Below are 12419 nucleotides of genomic sequence, written 5' to 3' on the forward strand. Positions count from 1 at the left end.
CATCCTAAAATTTCTAAGCTGCGATGTTCTTAACATCTAACTGTCTAAAAAAGGTATCAAAAACAAATTTTCCTTTTAATTTAATCCATGGTCTAAGAACCATAAACATAGTGGAATAAAATGTAAAACAAAAATATGCAAAAGCTGAAGTTACTAAATGAAATACCAAGGCACAGGATTTTGAAACGGCAAGCAAGTGCCTCATTTCAATGGCCATTCTTTAAATGTCAGCTCATTCCACAATCATTTTTAAAAGCAGGGGAAAATACAGACACTTTTGCCTGAGGATTTCTAAAAGAATATACCCCTACTTGCTTTACACATGCCTCAGGTTCAAGTATACATCTGGCATTGCTTACTTTAAAGAGGAGGAACTGCCTGGAAAAGTTAAACATCTTTGACAAGTTTAGATTTTGACATCTATGTGCTTCTGCAACACTCTGTCCCATTAAAAACATCTCACTATAGTCATGTCAATGCACATGGTGTCATGTGCATGTTAGGACTGTTACTTGGTTTTATTACAGATTATTTAGTACAAGCAGAACAAACATTTTGCAACTTGGACGAAAACAGATGGAAATTATGTTGAAACAACAAAGGTTCTGGCAGAACCTTTATATACAGTAAGATGAAAAATCAAATCCTTTAATGGTAACATAATACAGCATATTGTGTTAGGCACATGCATATTGTGCAGGTGAAATGTTTAACTGCAAAAATTAGCAGAATACCTTTATGACTCCTTCAGAACATTTCCCTTCATAAACTAAAATCAAGAATAGCAACATTTTCCATGTAATTTTTCAAAGACTGTAAAGATACAACTTAATTTGTTTGGCATTTTTGATGTCTTCTAACTTTGATTTCTAATAAAAGGTGAAATAAAGGGTTGATAGTATTTGGATTAAACTGAAAAGTTAATTCTACAAAAGAAACTTAACAAATTTGTATCAGAAGATTTCTCAACCCTTTAACACAAACTCAGACATACAGATACTTATCAAACATTTACAGTGATTTGTTACAGCATGATGTACAGGATGGAAAAAAAGTCATTAAAAGCCTCATAAATAATTCACTTAAATCAAACTGAACTGTGTAAAACTACTTTCAATATATACTCATGTAAATTTTTCTTCATTATTACTATTCTCCTTCGAAAAAGGGCACCAATATGGTAGTTTACATTTTATGAAAGTCTTACCTTTCAGGCACTTTTGCAGGAAGATATCTTTTACTTTCTATCCTGCTTTGTTCTAAGAGCCACATATGTGAATGCTTCTCTTAAAGCATGAAGAACATTTATTACAAACGTTACTGGAGTTGCTCCTACTAGTAGTAAATCCTTTCCGGAGTGAAAAGTACTTGATCATTTAGCTAATTACATCTAATTTCTTTATGCTTACAGTGGACTATTGATAGTTGCAGAGGCCATTATTTCAAGAACAGAATTCTCAAATCCACAACTAACCAAGTTTTTAAAAACCTTTAGAAATCTGCCATGTGAAGATTTAAACTTCACATATCATCTTTAAATGACAAGAACAGTTGCAGTGAAATAATATCACTTCTTCAATTTATGTAAATCCAAAAGGCTGGGAGCAGAGTTCCCAGCAAGTACCATACCAAGCATTCACTCACTAATTTCATGTTGGAGCTCACTGTGGGCTCAGCAAAGGTGCTAACAAGATCTGGGACATGCCCATATCAGCACACTAAGCAGAACAGGGTAGGGCCTTTATCCCCAATTTGAAAGGAAGTCAAACCCTCTGGAATAAGGCAGCTCAGCACATGTAGGCCATTAGACCAGTGCCAAGTGAGGAACAAGGGGTCTTCCAGGAGCAAAAGGAATTGTTTTAACATATGAAAGATTCTACAATGCAGAGTCAGTTTACTTTTGGGAAAGTCTTCTAATAATTGGTCTCTCCTGACTTCTTATGGCGAGATTTAGATTAGATGTTAGGAAGAAATTCTTTACTCAAGAGGATAGTGAGGCACTGGCACAGGCTGCCCAGAGGAGAAGCTGCAGATGCCCCATTCCTGGAAGTCTTCTAGGCCAGGTTGGATGGGGCCCTCTGATCAACCTCATCTAGTGGGTGGTATCCCTGCCCATGTAGGGCAGGGGGGTTGGAGCAAGATTATCTTTAACATCCCTTGCAGCCCATAATTCTATGATTCAATGTTATTAAAAACCCCTGATATTCACGCATACTATTATAAAGAATTAAGAGAAAAGCATTTGTGAGACAGAGATTAAATTATCTCTACTGCACTGTTACCATGTCTCAGTTTGTTCTGACTGCACTTTATTTTTCCTCAAAGTCCTGTGTCAATTATCTGGAAACTCTATTCTCACTTACAGAACAAAGCAATATTGTTTGTAAAACAATGACACAAACAGACTGACTATGAACCCACTTGGGCTCAAGGCCTGAGAGAGTCAGACTGATTAGGCATAAAAATCAAAAGATTGACAGTATTTAAAATACAGAGAAGCCTACAGAATTGCCAAAAGTGAACTGATATACAGTGTACTGTTTTAAAATTCTCAGTGGTATGTAGCACATGACAAACCAATCCTGACAGCTAGAGGAATTTTGAACAGCTTATTAAAAAAAAAAAGTTATGCTTCTTCCTTAGAAATTTATGAGCAATACATCCTGTATCATGTGTCCATGACAGCTGCTATTAGGAAAGGAAGTCTTGCAAACTGCTCAACTCATTCTGAAAGTCTCTGAAGAAATGATTGGCAACTCCAGCAAAACTGTTCCTCTTGCAGATAATGCCTGTAAAGAAGAGAGTACACTCAAAGTGCCTCCCTCAGTCTGGTGGCAAAAGGGAAAGAATTCCTTAAATTCTAAAAACATTAATTTTCCAAACCAGCAGCATTAAATCTGGGTATATTGTGTGCAGTGGTCGACCAAAACTAAGAACTCAGTGGAGGGATGCTTTCTATTTGTGTATCTGCAGGCCTGCGTCTGCTGCAAATAAGACTATTTGCAGTTTTCCCTTATCTAACTCAGCAGAGCAATCTTAGTTCAACCACGCACTCACTTGCGCGTCAAAAACTCCTCCTATGCACTGTGGTGCATTCTGCAAACAAATGTACACCAAACTCTGCCAAGAGGAAACCGAAGTCTTGGAAACACTGAGGGGAAAAAAACCCACAACATAACCAAACAGGAAGCAAAACAAAAATCACAAAATGTTTAACTATTTTAATCCTTTAATCATTAAAATCCTCACACTAGGACAATGTTTTCCTTGCAAAAGTAATTGGAATATATTCTCTTAGTGCAATGAGGAGCATGTATCTTCTCGTTTGAATATAGTGGAGAGATTTATTTTTTATGTATCCATATCCATATATAGACATATAAGCAATGTTCTAAAATATTTGACTAGCTAGTGGTCTGAAAAGTGAAAGCAACACTAATGGATTTAAAAACTGCACAAGCTGCCTCTGCCTATGTACCAAAAAAAGAGGTTTAATCTAACTGTATTAATACTTTCACTCCTGCAGTTGCTTTTTATTGTACACTATACATTGCAAAATAATCAGAGTAAAGACATACACCAGTGAAATAACAGAAGACCGTTTTTGTTCCCTGCAGTGTCACCAGTCCTGCAAGTGGAAAACATTGCAACACTTCTGAATGATGAGCTAAGTTCTACAGAAAACTGTTCCAAAATGAAAATAACCAATACCAGCAGATTTCCAGAATAAGCAGATTTAATTTCAGGTCTGTAATTTTGCCTGGTCAAACAGTAATGGCTACATACTGAGTTCTGACAAGCTTTTGTTTTCAAGCAGGCTTACAAGTTAGCCCCACTATAAAAACAAACCAAATAAAGTGTACCAAGATACAAGGTGGGACAAACACTGTAATAGAGCGATCTGGAACCATGAGCAGGAGTTCCAGAGAGAGCACACAGAATTTGAACAGCATACCAGAGACAGCAGCTTGAGGGGACATGTAAGAGGTTACAGATTGCAGTTCCTGGCTCCTAATGATTTTTAAATTCAGCAAGAGCCAGAGCTTCTATCTTGTGCTGAGGGAAGATATTATTGACTGATTGACTGTCTGACTGGCAGCATCTTCCAGCTCTGTTTTATCTCTGGCATAAACAACCTCTATTTTGGAGGCAGGGGAGACAAAAAAATACAGGAAAACAACCTGCAAACACCAACATTCCACCCCCCCCCCCCGGTCGATCTTGAAATACCTTTGCCTCAAACTAAGAAATGCTGGAAGCTATTAATGGATTACTTTTTCAAACATTTGGTGCTATTTTACCATTTTAACCCTCCCGATATAGACAGATATACTTATACTTTGCATAAAACTTTTAAAGTAAACTAATTAAAAGGGAGCAAGTTAGTAAAGAGTTTTGAATTCTTCCAGCGACATCAAGTTAGGCTGACTAAATGAGACCTTACCATGGGGATAGATAAGAACTTGGTTACAGTTTCTGAAAGTCAGTGTGACAACTCACAGTAACTTACTTTGCCAGCATCTCAGCCCTTGAGAACTGAGTAACTGCCCTGCACTGGTCTCCTTTGATATACCTCTTTACAGAGAACTAGTAATTTTAGTAAATATAATTCAGTATAAAACTTTCAGAAAAGCTTGGATGACTGAGTGAATAATCCATGCCTGTCTATTCTAGCAGCGGCAAGTCAAGGATACAGACAGAAACTATGACAGAGTTTTCTGAACTCTGTTATGGCTAATGCCACAACTTTTGAAACTGCCCTCAGGTCAAGTACAAAGCTGCACCAGCCTAACCAACCGCTCCTGTTCACTCAAGAGGTGAGATTAGGTCAAAACCGAGCTAAACACATTCAATTCTCCTCCAGCCTGACCTACTAATTTATTCTGTCAGTATGTTAACTGAAAAATCCTGCATGGATATATTTCAAATTTCCAAGTCAGTTTTTTGTAATGATAGCTCTAAATTAACTGCTGCAATATCAAATACAGCCCAAGATAAAAAAAAAAACAAAACCAAAAAAACTACTGAGAGAAAAAGAGACAAAAACAGGGGAAGGTCTAGCCAGGGAAACAAAAATACTTCATCCTGCCAGAAACACTGCCTGTAGCTTCCAGACAGGAAACTCATTGCCTCCAGAAAAACCACTGGCGTCAGGAAAGGGCAGAAGTACCATGAAACTTATCTCACAGCTGAACCTATGTAAAATGAAAGGAGAACATTAGAAAAGGAAGGTAAAGACAAACCAACTAGCCACAGATCTTTGCTTATGAATACACTAGGTGAAAATTTAAATCTTACTGATGTGTCTTTGGAGAAAGAATTAATGGAAAAGATTATTCTAGTCCTACTGAAAATAAATAAATAAAAAACGCCAGGTTGAAAACATAGAGTCCATTCAGCACAAGAGAAGGGGAATGATCTAGCAGCATTTACAGGCAGACTCTACTAGCATTGTAAATAGTGTAAACACTAGTTAAAAAGCACAAAGCAAGAAAAAGCTGAATGACAGTCATTTAAAGTACATCTCATGCTGTACTAACCTATGCTGGAAATACAGTACATGCCAATAGGAGGAGTTATTCTGCCAGCACAATTATCCCACCTACGAAAACATCATACTATGCCAAAAGATATGCTATGTCAGCACACAGCAGGATTTAGCCAGGTTGATGAGAGTTCTTCCAACATTTTTCACTGACATCAACACAGACTGAGGAATACGCAGTGTTTCTCTATGTAGAACAACTGCTGCACATGATGGGTAGAAAAGTCATCACAAACACACCACCTCATGGCTTTAAAGACCTATCTTGTGAAACTTTCTTAGTCTTTATTGCCTTGCTAATGGTGTCCAAGCATGACTCAACACAGGGGAGTTTGTGAATCCCCTGCAAGCCACTACATCAGCCAGAGGCCTTGTGTCAGGTGACACACTGGGTCACAAAGTGCTGACAAGACCCTGGCAGTGCTGCCATGTTCTGGATGGTCAGAAAGCTTCACACCAAACTTTAAAAAATAAATACTCAAAAGTTTCCTGCTATGCTTCATATTTTACTAACAGAATACAAAGTCAAAAAAACCCACAGAGGGCCTACAGTGATGTTCCTCTGCCAGCTGAGGATGCTGCAGCAGTTCCTAGTGCTTAGTGACACAAACGAATGTGTGTCAAGATGTAACTGCACTATTCCACTTACTCTACTACTTTTAAATTGGTGAATTACACCTCCATTGCCAGGCCCCACAACACAGCTGTATTCTGAAATACAACTCCCTTGCCCTCATGCTTTTGAAGACGGATTGTAAAGCCTTCTCCACTCACTCCCTCACATTCAAACTCACATACTCTTTTTTCTGTGTTGGATGTTATTTTTTTCCTCCAAAGCATCATCTTAAACAGCTCTTTCTACATAATTATGGAAACATCATTAGTTGGGGCCCTTTGTGCAACAGACTGTGACACATCGTCTATTTCCAACAATTACAGGTAGAAAATACAAAGCAAGCATAATGCAATTCCTAGAAAAGCTACTGTGCTTATTCTCTCCATTATTTAGAACAGCTAAACACTTCCTAATTATAGTCTCCAAACAAACCTGTATTATTTCAGGTTCTGAGGTAAAACCATACTTTGTGGTTTTTAAATAGTAACTCTGGTAATGTGCCTTCAACTGTACCCTTTTTAGTAAATATTTTTAAATCTGACTTAAGGTGTTGGGGTTTTTTAAGCTTCCCAGACCACAGAAACATCAGATTTGGTAAACTGAATTAGTACAGAAGGTGGTGCCTCTAGCCATGACTACCTGTTAGCCTAAACCTAAGATACAGCCCTCAAAGATCGAGATTCTTTTTTCCTTTAAAAAGCAGTGTAAATTTGCAAACACTACAGAAGCTTCTTGTTTATTTTTAAAATCAGCTGCAATCCTGCAGCTTGACTCTGAATCCTGTCACAGTGACATCCACAGCTCTGTTCTGATGGCCTTAAATGTATCTTTCCTGAGCTGTTTGCATCCAGATAAACCTTAGATGAAACAAGGACCTTAAACTGAATATAAAACACAGGCTTTCATATTTATTTTCAAGTGAAAAGTATTTGTTTAATCAGCAATAACAGAAGTCAAATCTCAGTTCATCTTAAAAACAAAATACCGGTTTCTCTGGTGGCTCATAAATTCACAGTGTCTTTGAGTCCTTGCTTTCTTTCTACTTGCAAGTTAACCATTAAGAATTTCAAATTGAAGTAGATGATTACTGATTTATTTTCTTTTTGCTTATCTAAACCTAGTGTTAACACTGGGGGGGGGGAAAAAAAGTCCTTGAGTAATAGATTTAGTCTGCCTCTAAAAAATACCTTCACTTGCAACACCAGCAAATAACTGTTACAGTAATCACACTTTAGAGAGCTAAAAGCAATATCCTGCCAGCCAGTAGTGTCAGGCACAAGTATTTACAGAATATTCTGAAATGCCTGTAATAAATAAATGGGACAAAACATAGTTTATCAAGTACATTTTCTACCCACAAAAGATACACAGCGAGTAGCAGGCTCTGAGGACGACTCCCAGTGACACCCCCACAAACACTGTTTCCATTCCAGCATGCCATTATTCCAGACCGGAGCGACTGAATGTGCGCAAAGCAAAACCTCACCCTAACTTTGCTGACGTCAGAGTTTTCTTGCCAGCAGACGCTTTAGAAATAGTTACATTAAGTCTCCATTGTGCTGTGTAACTCAGAGCTTGCATTCCTGAATCGGAAAACGAATGCAAAAGAGCAGGAAGAGGGGGAGGACAAATTCAATTTTTCAACCCAAGATTACAGCTGTATCTGGCACAGTCTGACCATGTGACTGGCTCGCTTTGCAGGCTTCAGGTAAATTCTCTCTGTCAAGCAGAGGCAGGACGGGAACAAAGCAGTGGCAGGAGAGCCGAAGGGGTCAGCGGCGGCCGGAGAGCCGGCAAGGCAGAGGCGCAGCCCTGCCCCGTGCGCGTCCTCCCGGCCGGGCTGGCAGCAGCAGCCCCCACCTGGTACACCTTGTCCCTTCGGGCCACACCGCCTGACCCAGACAGAACGAGGGCAGACGGCAGTGCATCTGCCGCCTTTTCCACCTTCCAAAAACAAACCAGATGCCTCAAGCAAGAAACATTTGAGTTACTCTAAAAGCAGAAACCAGAGCCAAAGCTAACAGTTTGGACACACTGCAGATTGCTGAAGACTAAGGGATTGTTGAAACTGCCTGCGGACACTGGTCCGTGGTGGTGGCAGAATACCTCACACTGGCTGCCTGGGGAATGAACAATAATACTGAAAAGATATCTTAAAATAACTCAGAAGTCTCCTCTATTCCCTTTTTTTTTTTTTTTTTTTTTTACAGTGGCCAGGGCTCACCTTTGCACCAATCCAACACCAGTAACATTCTGAATTTTAACTCAGAAATGTAGCATTCACTCTCAGCAAGCAACACAAAAACATGAAGGCACATTCATAAGTGTGACAGCTCATGTCATAGATCCTCACACTCGAGTCTGTAAGCCATAGGACCTTGCAACCATCTTCATGCCTTACTCTAAGCACTCCATACACTTACAGTAAAAGGCTCCTCATTTCAGTTAGAGCTTCTGCCTGACATCCAGCAAGTGCCAGATGAAACAGAAGAACCCTGAGGACAGCATTCTGAAACAGATTTATAACATGGATTTTATAAACCTGCACTGAACACTCAAAGATAATGACATTTAGCTTCCACAGCCCTTGACATGAGTCTGTTCGTTAATGAAAATCATTGGGAGAAAACTGAGCATGTGACAGAGACACCAGACACACCAGAGATGATGTCGACATCTGAACGAAAACCAACACAAAGAGCTTCAAGTTTCATGTTTACAAAGGGCCACATCTGTCTCTAGATAACCTGGTGACACTGTCAAACATGACTGAGTTAACTGAGCTTACTATCCTGTTCTAACTCAGTGCACTGTGATCTGGACAACCCCTGTATTTGTATTTGCTATCTCCCAGCAAGACCAGATCAGTACAAAATACCTGGACATGACACCAGCTGTTCTTTAGAAAGTCCAGATATCACAGCTTTCTTCCCCTCAACTGTAAGGATTACTACACAGGTATAACTCTAGGCTCTGGTCTGAACCCAAATCTTTCTTTTGGACCTTTAAACAGATTTTTAGAATACGGTTATGTTTTCTCAGCGTGGCTGGGCCTCGAGGAAGAAACAGCCAGAATAAACAAACTCTGAAAGTATTTAAGATTTCAAGAATGGATTATTACAACCAGCTCCATTCTTCATGCAGCACAGAAGTGCCTACAAAAAACATGAAACGCATCTGTGCAAGAGATTATTTTTTCCTGCAAGTCTGCTTTATAAGGCAGGGTGAAACTCTCAACAGAATGAATAAATATTCTTGATGACTGTTTCATATTCAGTCTGAAATGTACTTCTCTAGCCTTGTTACACTGCAATATGTGTGTGGTTTCCTTGCTACAGCTAGCATGAGACAAGAATGAATCATACACTGTACCAGTGCCAGAACAGAGAATAAAACAAATGCAATCACTGTTATTGAGGAACAAAAGTCCCCTACAAAAATGTCGGTTGCACATCTGTTTCCATTGTAGGATTAACTTTTTCAGTTACTTTACCTGAGAAATAAGGCATATAAAATGTCAAAAAAGTTCTAGTAGTCTAGAAGTGAGACATTTTAATCAGATAATTTTAACATAGCTAAGTTGATAAAACAGGAGCTTTTATGATTTAATAGTTATTTAGAAACTTGAAGTTTATGATTGAAAACAGTAGATAATGAATTCTATTCTGCAAAAAATGCTGTTTCTTTAACATTTCTGATATATTGGCTATTTTCAGTAAGGGGAACTTACTCTGTTTTCTGAACAACTACTCAAAATAAATAAATAAATAAAAATAAAAAGGCTGTAACTGAAAAGTTACTCAGAAATTAATTCTGAAGTTCTTTTACTTCTTTTACTGTTCTTTCACTCACTTCTTTCATTCTCACCTCTTTTAGGATCACCATTATGAAAAAAGGTATCTGTAACAATTCACTCTCTTGTCCTTATTTCTGACCTTTCTGATTTGCAATCCCACTGTTCACCACTCATCCTCAAATAATTCCAGTGACAGAGAAATATCAAATACTGTATGAAAGAACATAAATGATTCTTCACTCTTTTTAAAGTTGTGTGCAACTACAGAAGTACTCTGCTGTAGTTTTAGCCAGTATTATTAAAGAGCCCTCCTCTGAAGAGCAAATCTGTTGTCACCTTGCAGCTATCACAACTATCACAGCAGTACAACTGTGAGAGTTGTGTGATAGAACTTAAGAAAGCTGAAAGGTCAAGGCACATTTAAAAAGATTCAAACATCACAACAGGTAGGGATTATGAATGATAAATGCAAATAAACTACAAGAACAATATTCCAGGTCAACTCATATGTCCCAACACTATGTCTGAAAAGGGTTTGCTACAGCTCACAAGACTTATATTATTTACTTATACTAGCAAGCCTTAATTTAAAATTAAATGTATGCTGAGTGCAGCCTTTTTAAATACCTGCTGGTCAGGCTGACTGTTCCATACTGGGAAGGTAACAGCTACACTAAAATACATACCATTTTGTTTAAATTTCAATTTTGATATAACTGAAATAGTTTGTATCTGCCCACACTTCCCCATTAGAGAAGCTACAGCACCTTCAGCCGCGTTTGCAGCAATGGAAGAGCAAAGCATTACTAAAACTTAACAGGTTTCCCTGTCTTGGTACAATCCCTCTCCTGGTCTCTCCAAATGTCCAGTCACATAGTAACGTCAGAAGCCACAATCCTAGAAGACTGTTCTCTGAGACAGAAGGGGGGAGAAGAAAAATGAGAAAGAGAAAAGAAATCTGAAATAGGTGAAGAGAAAGTCAACCTGTGATAAAAGGCACAAGGATATACAACTGACACACAGATGCAGTATTGTTTGTTCACTGATTTGACCTCACCAATATGGCATACAAATTACTGAGAGGAGGGAGAGAGGGGAGGATGTGACACATTGTTCTCAGGACAGTAAGAAAAAAACCCACAAATATCTAGAAGTTTCCTCCTCCTTATTAGGTACTCACTGGTGTAGAGTAATTGTGTAAGTGACATCTACTCCTTTCTTAAGTTTGGCTAGATAACAAAGAAGGAAATTAATATAAAAGTTTGGATCATGTCTATATTTCAGCATTCCTGACTACTCTGGTTTCTACTTTGACTTTCTACCTTAGTAAAAAAGCTTTTTCTAATCCTTTTACATTTGTCTGCAGTATCACGATCCACCAAGAAAACTGAGCTACCAAGTCTTTTTCTAGCCATGATGACAATAAAACTGTTGTGTTGAATGACTTTTTCATGTAGAACCATTTCCTAGAGTGTACTTAACTATAGTACCTAAAAGTTCTACACTGCCATGCCATACCTGGCAAAAACAAGTGAAAGCTATTGTAATCATACCGCTGCTAATGTGATTGTAGACAACAAAATTCTTACCCTCCTTCTGCCCCCTAAAACATCCTTTCCCCAATAAATCAATTACCTTGTGACCTACAATATTATCAAACACTCTTCGGGTAACAGAGGAACACAAACCTACACTAAGAACTATGAGGACATTTAATATTGCACACTTGAATGCTCAAAAATTAAGGATTCCAGAAAGCAAGCTGTCCATAAAAACTAAATACAGCATCCCCCATATCCAGTCAGTTGACAGCATAGCTGATGCACTGGAAGGCAATGCAAATGTTGGTCCAGTTTCAGCACGTATGACGTCTGGCTGTGATATCTGATCCTTGTCACCATTTCCAGGGACATCAGGACATCTCTTCCCCTGTCCACAACAAATATCCAACTACCAGGAGAAGCAGATATAGATTAAGTGGGGCCAGTTGCTTCCCACCCAAGCAGTCCTGAGTATAGCACCAGGTAGGTGAGCTCCAGTAAGAGAAGCTGGAAGACTCCTGCTGGGTGCCACTTAGTGCTCTAGCAATCATTTCCAGGCCTTTGGGAGACCCTAAAGGCTGTGTCCAGCTTCTGAACTTCCAGTAGAATCACACAGACATATTGATTTTTCCGGAGCTGGCCTCATTCCAGCAATGGCTTTTTCTCATTTCCATACTAAATGAGGCTCCATATCTACATGTTGTATATTTTTTGCTTTATAACAACATTATACAACACTGAATTCACAAATACCACACAAATCCTTAAGACATTTTTACTAGACTAAAGGCTTCAAAATCATTAACAAATCGATCTTCAAAGCAGTCCTGCAAAATCTTCATAGAAATTCTGCAATGGAAGATTATTTTTCCAAATTTGCAAAATGGGAAACGACACCAAGGCTAATGGTGTCACTTGAAA

General features: G+C 38.6%; 1 protein-coding gene across 4 annotated transcripts in view; it reads right to left on the reverse strand.

Moving 5' to 3' along the window:
- RNF19A (ring finger protein 19A, RBR E3 ubiquitin protein ligase) overlaps window positions 1-12419 on the reverse strand; it is a 58167-nt gene that overhangs the window by 25841 nt on the left and 19907 nt on the right. The gene's annotated exons all lie outside the window — the stretch shown is intronic.

This window comes from Aphelocoma coerulescens, chromosome 2 (assembly GCF_041296385.1).
Source record: "Aphelocoma coerulescens isolate FSJ_1873_10779 chromosome 2, UR_Acoe_1.0, whole genome shotgun sequence".
NCBI lineage: Eukaryota > Metazoa > Chordata > Aves > Passeriformes > Corvidae > Aphelocoma > Aphelocoma coerulescens.